The sequence below is a fragment of the Chlorocebus sabaeus genome, chromosome 25 (genome assembly GCF_047675955.1).
Source record: "Chlorocebus sabaeus isolate Y175 chromosome 25, mChlSab1.0.hap1, whole genome shotgun sequence".
Lineage (NCBI taxonomy): Eukaryota > Metazoa > Chordata > Mammalia > Primates > Cercopithecidae > Chlorocebus > Chlorocebus sabaeus.
The window spans coordinates 16,976,379-16,989,752 of record NC_132928.1 but is presented as its reverse complement, the minus strand read 5'-3'; positions in this window follow the sequence as shown (position 1 = coordinate 16,989,752).

The following is a 13,374-nucleotide window of genomic DNA, read 5'->3' as shown; positions in this document are numbered from 1 at the left end:
ACTTGTCTATTTCTAGACAGAGAGCTTCTAGAAGCTAGTTTCCAAGCCAGAGTGGATGGAAGTGTCACGTTGTGGATGTTTCAAAACTCATGAGCCTGACCCCTCTGTCGGAGTGGTCATGATTTTCCAGAGAGCAGCTGTTAGTCCATCCATTTCATGGTTATTACAGACTCCTTGGATGACAGGATCCTTTGCCATTCCTCTGCGAATATCTCATACTGATTACACAGTTTCTAAGCCCTCAGGACTTTTCTGCAAATTTGCAAGTATTAGTAAATTTTTAATCAGGGAAGATGTGCAAAATATTGCATTAAACTCAAGGATAATCATTCTGGAATATCATAGTTGAAAGAAATTCCCATTGGTCCTCTAAATTGCCATCTGCACCTATGGTCCTCAACCTCAGTGGATCTCCTTTTTCTGCTTCGCTTTGTTTTGCCCTCAGGAAGTAACAGCCCTTTGTAGAATTATAAAGTCACTCTTTATAACTATGCTCTCCATAAGTTTTGGAAGGCCTATTTTCCTTGTATCTTTAGGCTTTTCGTCATGGAGTAAACTGGACAAAGTTCAACCAGTTTCTTTAAAACTACAACTGTGATGATGAGGGCTACGTGGCAGGAGAAGGTCTGAAGTCACATGCATCTTTGAGGGACACCGTCCCTGGTCTCATGACAAAGATGACACAAGATGACAGGGCATCTGGGAAGGCTGTTTGTATCTGCCTTGCAGTCAGTGGGTGAGAGAGTGGGTTGATTCTGATGACTATGGTGAGCTTTTCCTTCCTCCTATTCTAAAAAGGTGAGTGGCCGGATGTTGCATGGTCTAGAAAGTGTCCTTCGCATGAATATCAGACATTGTGAAGATCTATGAAGATTGGATCTTATGAGATTGTATTTTTTTTTTTATTTTGGTGGAAAATGTTTTATAACTAGTAGTGTGATCATGACACAGAAGTCTATTTCCACCTCCAGCTCAGAGAAACAGTGTGGGAGCAACATGGAAGGAGCAGAAAATAAACTTTTTCTTCAGGCTTTAAGGAAGGGTAGCTCCCTCCGCAGGTCAGTGAATGACTTTCAAGATCACTTTTGTAACCTCCTTTGCCTTTAGGCCCCTGCAGCCAGGCAATTTCACTGCCCACAAAAGGCAGTCCTCATGCTTGCGCTGTGTTCAAGTCTGTCCCCAGGCTGAAGGTTGCCTTCTCTTACTCATTCTGACTCCTTCAAGCCAACCTTCAAATTCAGCTTAGGGATGGATACCTCCCCTTTTATTCCAGCCCCTCTTTATTCCAATTGAGAACCTGTCAGTATGAGGCAGGAGAATAGGGTTTGGAGACAGGAACATAAGGACTTCCTAGAACTAAATCAAATGGGAATACTTCAGCTATGACAGGAAATATCCTCTCCATTTACATAGGGCATAGGCCGAGTAAATAATTTTGTAACTTTACTTCATCCTCTTTGTTTATATAGGGTGTACACCAAGTAGCTACTAGAAACCTCTAGAGGGTATTTAAACCCCCAAAAACTCTCTAAGGGGACTCTTGAGCCCCTATGCTTGGGCCCATTCCCAGCCAGTGGAGGATACTTTCATTTTCAATAAATCTCTGCTTTTGTTGCATCATTCTTTCGTTGCTTTGTCCGTTTTGTCCAATTCTTTGTTCAAAATGCCAAGAATCTGGACACCCTCCACCGATAACAAGTAGACTGATCCCACCATTAGGCAGAGACCTGATTCATCCCTCCCCCAAATCTTCCTTTACCCAGATACCAAAGCTGGCACAGAACAATGGTCAATGATCTTGGTGAACCCAGTTGATGAATTCTGGCTCCACCCTTGGCACAGTTCTTTTCCTTCCTCCTGTTCTAGAAAGGTGAGTGTTACATAGGTGGTCTTTTCCCATCTGCTGTCTCTTTTCACCCCTTTATGTCTGCACCTCTGCATCTCATTGCACAGCTCCCAGTCTCCGCTGCTGCTTTAGGAGGTCATTAGCAAGTGTTTGTTGACTGGCCCTTGAGAACAGAATGCGTCATGGGAAGTTACGTGACAGACAGATCCTAACCTGGACTGGTGTGTAGTTTCAATACTTTCGGCAAATTATTTACCTAATAATGGGTGTCTACAAAAACAACAAGTCAGACAACTCTATCTTTTCTCTCTCCTTCCACCCCTTCCCACCAAATTTCTTGACAGAGTAATCTGTATCTACTGCCTTTATCTCATACCTTGTCCATTTAAATCCGATTTCACTTCCCATGCTCCCTCCACACTTATGCAAACTCTGAAATTGCTCACACCTATGTAATAGCTTTTCCTGAATTTTATCCTTGCTAATCTTCCTAATGAGTTTGATGCAGCTGTTCACGACTTCCTTGAAAATTTTCTTCCCTTATCTTTGGAGTGACTGGAAAACAGTTTGCCTCTCACTTCTCACTAACTTACTTCTCTCTCCCTGTTGGCTCATCTGTGCCTTACTTAAAACACAGGTGTGTCCCAAGATTTCTCCTCAATTCTGTTTTTCTTCATTTTCTATATTTCCTTTCTGATGATCTCAAGTACCCATACTATCTCAATTAACACCTCCATGCAGATGTTATCCTAGTCCAAATCTTTATCCCTAGGCCAAACATCTACAGAGTTCTAGTTTCAAATTTTCTTTTCTTTTTTTGAGACAGGGTCCCACTCTGTTACTCAGGCTGGAGTGCAATGGCATGATCTCAGCTCACTGAAACTTCCACCTCCTAGGTTCAAACCATTCTCCTGCCTCAGCCTCCTGAGTAGCTGGGATTATAGGCATGCACCGCCATACCTAGCTAATTATTGTATTTTTAGTAGAGACAGGGTTTTACCATGTTGGCCAGTCTGGTCTCGAACTTCTGACCTCAGGTGATCTGCCCTTTTCTGCCTCCCAAAATGCTGGGATTATAGGCGAAAGCCACTGTGCCCAGCCTGTATTTTTTTTTTCTTTTAGAGACAGGGTCTTGCTCTATTGCCCAGGCTGGAGTGCAGTGGCACAATATGGCTCATTGCAGCTCGACTTCCCAGGCTCAAGTGATCCTCCTACCTCACCTCTCAAGTAGCTGGGACTATAGGTAGATACCGCCATGCCCAGCTAATTTTTGTTTTTGTTTTTTGTAGAGATGGAGTCCTGCCATGTTGCTCAGGCTCATATTTTCAATTGTCTGCCGGATGGCTTCATCTAGATGATTCTCCTAGTCTTTCAAATGCAGGGATTAAAATGAGAACAAATAATCTTGTCCCTCCAACCAGCTCCTCCTCCTAACTTCCTTATTAATATCTGTAAAAGAACATAAACTGCTAACATTGAAATAAGGTTTAAAACGGAACATCTTTCACTCCTCCATCTCTCTTAAGCCCATATCTAACGAGTTGACTAATTACAGAGTCAACATGCATTCATTGAATGCCTACTATATGCCTGACTCAGGGGATGTAGTGTGGAAAAAATAAAGGAGAGAGAGAAAAAGAGCAAGAGTGAGAGTGAGAGAAAGAGAGGAGAGAGAGAGAGAGAGATAGAGATAAGGTGAGCTTATGGTCTAACGGGAGAAAAAGACATTCCGCAAACAGTTTCACAAATAAGTTTATGACCACATATAAATAGTGCTTGAAAAGAAAGCTAGATGCTGCTCTGAGAACTTATTTTAAAGACAGGACAGAAAAATTATTCTTTCACTTGATGAATATTTATTGACTGTCTCCTAAAGGCCAAGCACTGTCTGGGTGCCAAAGTGTCAAGCCCACCTCTGCAGTGCCTCTCAAGGCTTCTCTAGCACAGTACAGGTCCCTATTCCCTGTTCTTCAAGCTTCCTAACGGCCCCTCCTAACGGTCTCTCCACATTTCAACTCAGCCCAAATGCCGCTATCAGACGAATATTCCTGTAAGGCTGCTTTCTTATATTAGTTGTAGTAAAGAATTCAAGGCTGAGCGCTGTGGCTCACACCTGTAATCCCAGCACTTTGGGAGGCCGAGGTGGGCAGATCACGAGGTCAAGGGATCGAGACCATCCTGGCCAAAATGGTGAAACCTCATCTCTACTAAAAATACAAAAATTAACTGGGTATGGTGGTGTGCCTGTAGTCCCAGCTACAGTCCCAGCTACTCGGGAGGCTGAGGCAGGAGAATCGTTTGAATCTGGGAGGCGGAGGTTGCAGTGAGTCAAGATCACACCACTGCATTCTAGCCTGGCAACAGAGGGAGACTCCGTCTCAAAAAAAAAAAAAGAATTCAAGACCCCATCTGAGGTCTGACCTCCCATCTTTCTTTCTGGTCTTATCTCCTAATCTCCTTTCATGTTTACCTGTCTTCCAGTCAAACAGGATTACTCCATGTTCACAAACACGTCCCATGCTTTTTTATCCAAAGTATGCTTTCCACTTGGAATCCCATGTGGTCTGTTCATTGAAAGCCTTCTTTCCTCTTTCAAAGTTCAGTTTAATGGCTTTATAACTTAAAATTTTGTGCCTTACTCTCCCTAATATCTTGCACCAATGGCAAGGACTGGGTTCTATTTATATTTATAGTAAGTCTACTCACCACTCTGCATACAACTTGCAAAGGAACCTTCTCATTACAGATGCTTAATAAGTATTTTCTTATTTTTGTCAGTAATAAGTAAATGCTTATTGCTGACAAATAATTGTTGTCAGAAATGTTTTCCTAGTCATTTTGCATGCAGACATTACAATATCTCTTTCCAACAGCATTGTAAAATCTTTTTTTTTTTTTTTGAGGTTGAGTCTCGCTCTGTTAACCAGGCTGAAGTGTGGTGGTGTGATCTCGCCTCACTGCAACCTCCATCTCCCGGGCTCAAGCAATTCTCCTGCCTCAGCCTCCCAAGTAGCTGGGATTACAGGTGCCCACCACCAGGCCTGGCTAATTTTTATATTTTTAGTAGAGATGGGATTTCACCATGTTGCCCAAGCTGGTCTCAAACTCATGAGCTCAAGCAATCCACCTGCCTCGGCCTCCCAAAGTGTTGGGATTACAGGCGTGAGACACCACATCCAGCCTGGATTACAAAATCTTTAAAAACAGAGGCAATGTTTTCTTCCTTTCCCTTTGTTTTCTCTGTAGTTCTTAGTATAGAACTATAAATAGAGGAGGAATATAAATATTGGCCAAATGAACAACTGATAAGATACGCTTTTTCATAGGAAAATAAATATCAAATTAAAATCCATGGCTATATTCCTCAGTTTAAGATAATGGCATTTTGGATCTTAGGAAAAGAAAAACCTATAGCTGGTATATTAACATCCATAAATTTCTTTTTTTTTTTTTTTTTTTTTTTTTTTTTGAGATGGAGTCTTGCTGTGTTGCCTAAGCTGGAGTGCAGTGGTACAATCTCGGCTTACTGCAACCTCTGCCTCCCAGGTTCAGGAGATTCTCTTGCCTCAGCCTCCTGAGTAGCTGGGATTACAGACGCACACCACCACGCCTGGCTAATTTTTGTATTTTTAGTAGGGACAGGGCTTCACCATGTTGACCAGACCGGTCTCGAACTCCTGACCTCAAGTGATCTGCCTGCCTTGGCCTCCCAAAGTGTTGGGATTACAGGCATGAGCCACTGTGTCCAGCCTCCATAAAATTCGTTAGCTAATTTTTGGCCTTTGTAGTTTCATAAGCAACTATTGCTGCTCTACAAGCTTCACTTTTTATTGGCTTATTTTTTAACTCTACCTTGTTAAATTCCATTCTTGGTCCATTAAAAAAGTTATCTTGTGGCCCGGCACGGTGGCTCACACCTGTAATCCCAGCACTTTGGGAGGCCGAGGCGGGCAGATCACAAGGTCAGGAGATCGAGACCATCCTGGCTAACACGGTGAAACCCCATCTCTGCTAAAAATACAAAAAATCAGCTGGGTGTGGTGGTGGGCGCCTGTAGTCCCAGCTAGTTGGGAGGCTGAGGCAGGAGAATGGCATGAACCTGGGAGCCAGAGCTTGCAGTGAGCTGAGATCGTGCCACTGCACTCCAGCCTGGGCGACAGAGCAAGACTCTGTCTCAAAAAAAAAAAAAAAGTTATCTTGAGTTTTCCTGATAGATTATCATTATCTATAAAGATAATTTTATCTCTACTTTAAAATAGTTATATCATTTCTTTCTTTTTCTTGTCTTATTGCATTGGTTAGAACTTCCAGATCAATATTTTAAAAATGGGAATAATAAGCCTTTTGCCTTAGTGGGTTTTTTTTTTAAATTTTCCTGCTAGCAATTATTATGTTAGCTGTTGGTTTGAAATAAACACTTTTGAAAAGCATTTGTCTATTCTAAATCACGAAATCGCATCTAATTGTTTCTTTTTATATTAAAACTTTATTTGTACACTTATTAGATTGCTCTGTCAAACTGAAGTACATAAGGGAAGTGGAGATTTGGCAACTATTTGGTGATGGGATCAGTTATAGAGTGCCAAGCCAGATAACTTAAATCATGAGTCATTTGGTCTATCTTTACTGATAAAATTATCAAGAGAATTGGTGAACCTACATTAGCCTTTGTGCCATCTAGACACAAAATCTCTGGAAAAAGGTGACAAAATATGAAAATGCTATGAATTCACCTATCCTTTCATTCATCATCTATTCATTCATTTGATAAATATTTATTGAGTACTGCTATGTGCCAAACACTATTCCAGCATTGAGCTATAAGAATAAACAAGATGGTCGGGTGCAGTGACTCAGGCCTGTAATCCCAGCACTTTGGGAGGCGGAGGCGGGTGGATCATGAGGTCTGGAGATTGAGACCACCCTGGCTAACACAGTGAGACCCTGTCTCTACTAAAAATACAAAAAAATAGCCGGGTGTGGTGGCAGACACCTGTCATCCCAGCTACTCGGGAAGCTGAGGCAGGAGAATCACTTGAATCCGGGAGGCGGAGGTTGCAGAGACTCTGTCTCAAAAGAAAAAAAAAAAGGCACCAGGCACGGTGGCTCACGCCTGTAATCCCAGCACTTTGGGAGGCTGAGGTGGGTGGATCATGAGGTCAGGAGTTCAGGACCAGCTTGGCCAACATGGTGAAACCCCGTCTCTACTAAAAATACAAAAATTAGCTGGGGAAGGTGGCGTGTGCCTGTAATACCGGCTACTCTGGAGGCTGAGGCAGGAGAATTACTTGAACTGTGACCTGGGAGGTGGAGGTTACAGTGAGCTGAGATTGTGCCACTGCACTCCAGCATGGGCTATAGAGCGAGACTCTGTCTCAAAAAAGAAAAAAAGAATAAACAAGACAAAGTCCCTACTCTTGTGGAGCTTTCTGTCTAGAGAGGGCAAACAAATAGCAAGTTAACAAATAAGTGAACAAGGTTTTTAAAAATAGATATTCACAGCCGGGCACGGTAGCTCACGCCTGTAATCCTAGCACTTTAGGAAGCCGAGGTGGGAGGATCACCTGAGGTCAGGAGTTCAAGACCAGACTGGCCAACAGGGTGAAACCCTGTCTCAAAAATTAGTCTGGCATGGTGGCAGGCCCCTGTAACCCCAACTACTTGGGAGGCTGAAGCAGGAGAATGGCTTGAACCCAGGAGGTGGAGGTTGCAGTGAACCAAGATCGTGCCACCGCACTCCAGCCTGGGCAACAAGAGTGAAATTCCATCTCAAAAAAAAAGAAAAAAGATATTCATAAATGCTATAAAGATAACAAAATAAAATGATATGTTAGAGAGTGACTTACGGAGATGGGATATTTCAGCGAAAGTGGTCAGAGAAGGCTTCTCCAAGGAATGATATTTGAACAGAGACCTAAGTGACAAGAAGAAACCAGCTATGTAAAGATCACAGAGACACTGCAGGCAGAGGAAATAGCAAATGCAAAGACACTAAGGTGAAAACGATCTTGGCATTTTACAAGAACAAAGAGAATGATGAGGAGCAGTGAATGGAAGGAGAAAAATATAATACAAGGTTGGAGTGGTAGGAGGACCAGATGATGGTGAATAATTTGGATTACATGTATTCATGAAAATAATTTTTAAGGATGATAGTAATACATTTGATAAGATGAAATACATTTAGAAAATTTACAGTACAAATTATAAACACATAAAATTAACTGAATATCTTAAATAGACAGGAAAAATGCCCAAATAAGGCAAATAAGCTCTTTATTCCATTCTGTTCCACACCCACCTCTCATATACTTGTGTTTTGTCACTTTGAATGGCAACAAAGATCTTGAAATGATAACATGCATGCATTCCTGGAGGTAAAATTGCTTATGCAACAGATTGTGAGCCAGGATCTTTTTGACAGTTTAGTACGTTAGAGAGACATACTGTCCTAAACAATTAGCATGGGCTTTCCAAAGCTGAGGAATCATATCATCCATACTAGTTGCAGTCTTCATGGTAAGTCAAACAGAACCACATGACTTAGTTCCTTTCTTTGTACTTTTATTGGAGAGAACCAGCCAATGAAACACTTTTCGTGCCCACTAAAGCTACCCAAAAATAAAATGTGTAACAATTGAACTTGGGTGAATCAGGGTGGTCATTCTCTGCGTCTTGATTTAGAAGATGGGGCTATTTTGGGTTTGTCCTAACTGGTTGGTTGTTGTGGTCTCAGACCAGGCCCAGCACAATGGTCAAAGCAGTGCTTTGTCACACGGCACAGAAGCTTGTGCCCACAAACCTGGCAACCTTCTGTCCCTTTGTGAAAGAAGACCATCGAATCCCAGTGTGGTTAGATTCTGCTGTGGCAGCCTCCAAAACGCTGCTCATGGCTTTGTTATATTGGAGTTTTAAAATTTCACATAGTGATCAAGTTTTTGGAAAGAGCAACTCACCAGTGAGTTTTTCTGGGTTGTGGTGGTTGTCGTGGTGATCAGAATCAGACAAAGGCAGGAGCAGACTCCTCTACTCACATACGACGGGGAGCTCATCCCTCCTCAGGCAAGCAAGGCACTGGGTACAGGGCCTGGAATTAGAGTAACCCCTCAATGAAGGTCATCTGCTTGATTTTGGATTTCACATTTACCTAGCCCCCAAATGGATTAGTTAGCAGTCTGTAGAGCAGCTCCCAAACAGCATTCCACAGAACTAGGCCAGCCCATTTTTACTGGTCTCCAGCAAAAAGAGAAGAAACTATTTTTTGAAATAATTGAGTAAACATTCATGCATACATGTGAGATGGTTTAAAGTGATCATTGGTCACTTCTTGTGAACTGCCTTGACTCTGATATTTTTGTCCTGCCTACCAGGTTTTTCTTAAAGTTGACACACTGGCTTTTAATAAAGAATGTTGTCAGTGTATGGTAGCAATTGTTGGTTTAAATATCGTTATGTGGCAAAAGTAAGGGTAAAATATGGAAGAAAGTTTTTCTAATTATCTCTACGCCAATCTTCCCCCAATTTTTTGAAATTTTACAGAGCCCAGCACTCTGAATCTGGAAACCCCTATCTGAATGGCTTCAGTCTCTAGTTTTCTGGTCTTTCTGGTCCCTACTGTAGTATATGGGATGGGTAAATGCTTACTCTGTAGTCTCTTTACCAATTTACACCCTTTTCTGATGTGGTATCTTACAACTGAAAGCTGGAGACCTGAAAGAGAGAGAAGTGGCATGCCAGGGAAGCAGGACTAAATAATGGCTACTATTTATTTATTTATTTGTTTAATTTTATTTTATTAATTTTTTTTTTTTTTGAGATGGAGTCTCACTCTGTCGCCAGACTGGAGTGCAGTGGTGCAAGCTCTGCTCACTGCAACCTCCACCTCCTGGGTTCAAGTGGTTCTCCTGCCTCAGCCTCCCAAGTAGCTGATATTACAGGCATGCACCACCACGCCTGGCTAATTTTTGTATTTTTAGTAGAGACAGGGTTTCGCCATGTTGGTCAGGCTTGTCTTAAACTCTTGACCTCAGGTGATATGCCTGCCTCAGCCTCCCAAAGTGCTGGGATTACAGGTGTGAGCCACCACGCCAGGCCGACTATTAATATTAATATCACTAGTACTTATGTTGGTATTACAGAGGGGCAGAAAATAAGGTCAAATAAAACGTACAGTTTTTTAGAATGATAAATATAGAAGGAAGTTTTTCTAATGAGTATATCAACTTGTGAGTGATTTGTTTTGTGATAATATGAACAAATTTTTAAAATTGCATGCTTCTGTCCTTTCAACTTTTGCTGCCCTTAGTTTGCAAACATAAGTGGTACTTTAGACATTCCTTTCAAAAAATATTTAATGCCATAGGGCAAATGTAGATTTTCTATAATTAAATCAGTCTAAGTCACTGCTTACATGATACAGATGATAAATAAGAATGTAAAATAACAAAGCGGCTATTTTTGTCTTAGCGGGACTTCCTGGCCACAGTACAGGACTCTGAGATGCAGGTCTTGCATTCAGCTAAGCCACTGCTTTGCTGTATCTCATTGAGAAATGGCTTAAGCCACGTCTGTTCCCTGTTTATGAATTTGAGATAGTAAAATTTGTCACTAATGGTTAATCATCAGGTTGTTGATTAAAACAGATTATTAGAAACAATGGCCTTATATACTGGGAAGGCAGTTACTTGTGTCTTTATAGGTCTTATAGCTACAATACCATGTCTATAATAAATAATAGCATGAGGAAGACTGGGTCCGGTGGCTTACACCTGTGAGGCTGAGGTTTGAGATCATAAGTTTGAGACCAGCATAAGAAACATAGTGAAACCCTGCCTCTAACAAAAATACAAAAATTACCCTGGCATGGTGGCATGCATCTGTAGTCCCAGCTATCTGGAAGGCTGAGGTAGGAGGATCACTTGAGCCTGGGAGTTGGAGGTTGCAGTGAGCCATGATCATGCTACTGCACTCCAGCCTGTGTGACACAGAGAGGCCCTGTCTCAAAAAAAAAAAAGTAAAAATAAATAAATAATAACATAAGGAAAAATTAAAAATTTGGATTAATAAATTTGTAATGCTATTAATAACAGTTTTTATTTACCCTGCATTTATTATGTGCCAAGCATTTTGATAAGTGCTTTTTAAATGTCGTATGATTGGCCCTTTAGAATAACCTTGTAGGAAGGCACAATTACTACCTTCAACTTAAAGTTCAGGAAACTGGGGCTTTTTGAAATAATTCCGCAAGAGTAACAAATGGCAGGCTGAAAGTCCTGTTGGGAGACAGGCAGCCCACCTGTTCCCATAGAGCAGTGTAACTCCCTCTGAATCTCTCTGTGTTGACCAGGCTGGTGAGTATGTATGTCCTCCTCCAACACCTAATAAGGCAATATTTTCCTTTTTCTTCCTCTAGTTCCTTATGTAAAGAATGTTTAATTTCCCTTTGTCTTTTGTCATTTGACTTTCATTTCCTATTTTGGGTTTTCTGCTTCTCTCACACGGAGCCTTCTGTTCTGCCCTGCTTCATTTCTCTTCTTGGTGGATTTGACCTAAGTTCCAGTTTTTGTGCCTTTTCCTTTATGTTTCAGTTCCTTATATAGTCTGCACGAAGCCAAGTGAAGTTACCTTCTATGGTTGACATCCCTTTTCTGTTCACTGGAAGTTTTCTAGTTTTCCTGTGGTTCTTTTGATACGTATATACTTATCTGAAAGGGGTTTCCTTTGGAGTGCTCTAGGTTAGACTTCAAAAAGAAGTTTCTGATCTAAGTGCTGTAGTGTATTAGAATATTTTACTGAGAAGGATTATAGAGTGCTTACAGGTTTTTTGTTTTTATAAAGAAAGAATAAACAATGACAGAAGGAAGACGGATGGAGGGGTTGGAATATTATCTTGCTGAGATGCTGAGGAAGGGAGAGAGAGAGAGAGAGAAAAATTGGTGGCTTCCACTGATGGCGTTCTAGTTGAATTCTGGACTATTTGTACTATTTCAGTACACAGAATAATAGAACTCAGAAATGATCATCATCACAATATTGGATATTTTGTTAGGTTTTGTTTGGTTTGGAAGTAAGGATGTTCCTCTACCCAGTGTGTTTTAGGTCCTTATCAGAAATTCAGGTTCTAAATGGTTCAATAAAGTGGCCATGGCAGCAGAGCACATGGAAACAAATACTGGGTTCAGGGCCAGAGACCTAGACCAAGTACTGGTTTTCCTAGTAATCAGCTGTGTGATCTCTAGCAAGTTATCTATCTTATCTCTGAGTTATCTCTGAGTCTGTTTTCTTCCTAGTATAATGAGTGGAAGTAGATAACCTACTGCTAAACTTTTCATACACTATAGTTCTCAGTGTAACACATTTTCCCTCTTTCTTGTAAAAACTTGGAAAATTCTCATTACTAAAAGAAAGTTATCTGTGGTGAGGAAGACCATCAGTAACTCCAGCCTTGCCCTAGTTAGATCTTGGCAACTAATACTTCCAAGTTCCCTCCATATGTGCGTATCAGCTATTTTCTAGAGAATGGTAAAATTCTGTTGTAATGTCCCTTCACAATTGTGATTATATGTGAATCAAATACCTTGTTTAGAGGTTATCTAAACTCCTTTTCAGAAGACATACAGTAACATGCCACGCAGGTTTGTAGACAAGAAGCAATAAGCTATACCATATAGCCTAGGTGTGTAGTAAGCTATACCATCTAGGTTTGTGTAAATACACTCTAGGATACTTCATGACAAAGTTGCCTAATGATGCATTTCTCAGAACATAACCCTGTCATTAAGCGAAGTATGATTGTAATTGCATCACATCCTACACACAAGTCTTTATTTCATCCACTTTCATTTATCTCTGAGCTACATTAACCAAAAAATTGAACATTACATTCCAAAGACAGCACAAAGACAACTTAGTATCTCCCCACTTATTCCTGTAAAAGAAAACTTTATGAGTTTATCTACAGTTAGGCAAATGTATTTTCTTATACTTTAATATCATTCTCATCACAGATGAAGAAAACAGTAAAATAAGTTACACTACAAATACTGATTTTCTTAGATCTTCAAAGCCTCCTCTTGTTTCCTTTCTCCTAAAGCAGATATAAGAACAAGGTTAGTGCCTGCCCTGGGTTTTTCTAAAAAGTGCAAAAGAATATAAAATGAAAAAGTAAAAATCTTTTTATTCCTAACCCCCAATAATATTTATCAGAGTTAACTACTATTAATATTTTCTTGTGTAGCTTTCCAGAATTTTCTAGGCATATGCAAGACCTCCTTTTTTTTTTTCATTAATGAGATTATGTCATGGATGCTCATATGTATCTTACCATTTTTAAAAACAATTCATCTTGAAGATATTTGTATGTCATCACACAGGGAACAGGCTTATCTGCTAAAGTTCTTTAAAAAAAAAACTGATGAGGTCAGGTGCAGAGGCTCATGCCTGTAATCTCAGCACTTTGGGAGACCGAGGAGGGCAGATCACTTGAGGTCAGGAGTTCAAGACCAGCCTGATCAACATGGTGAAACCTC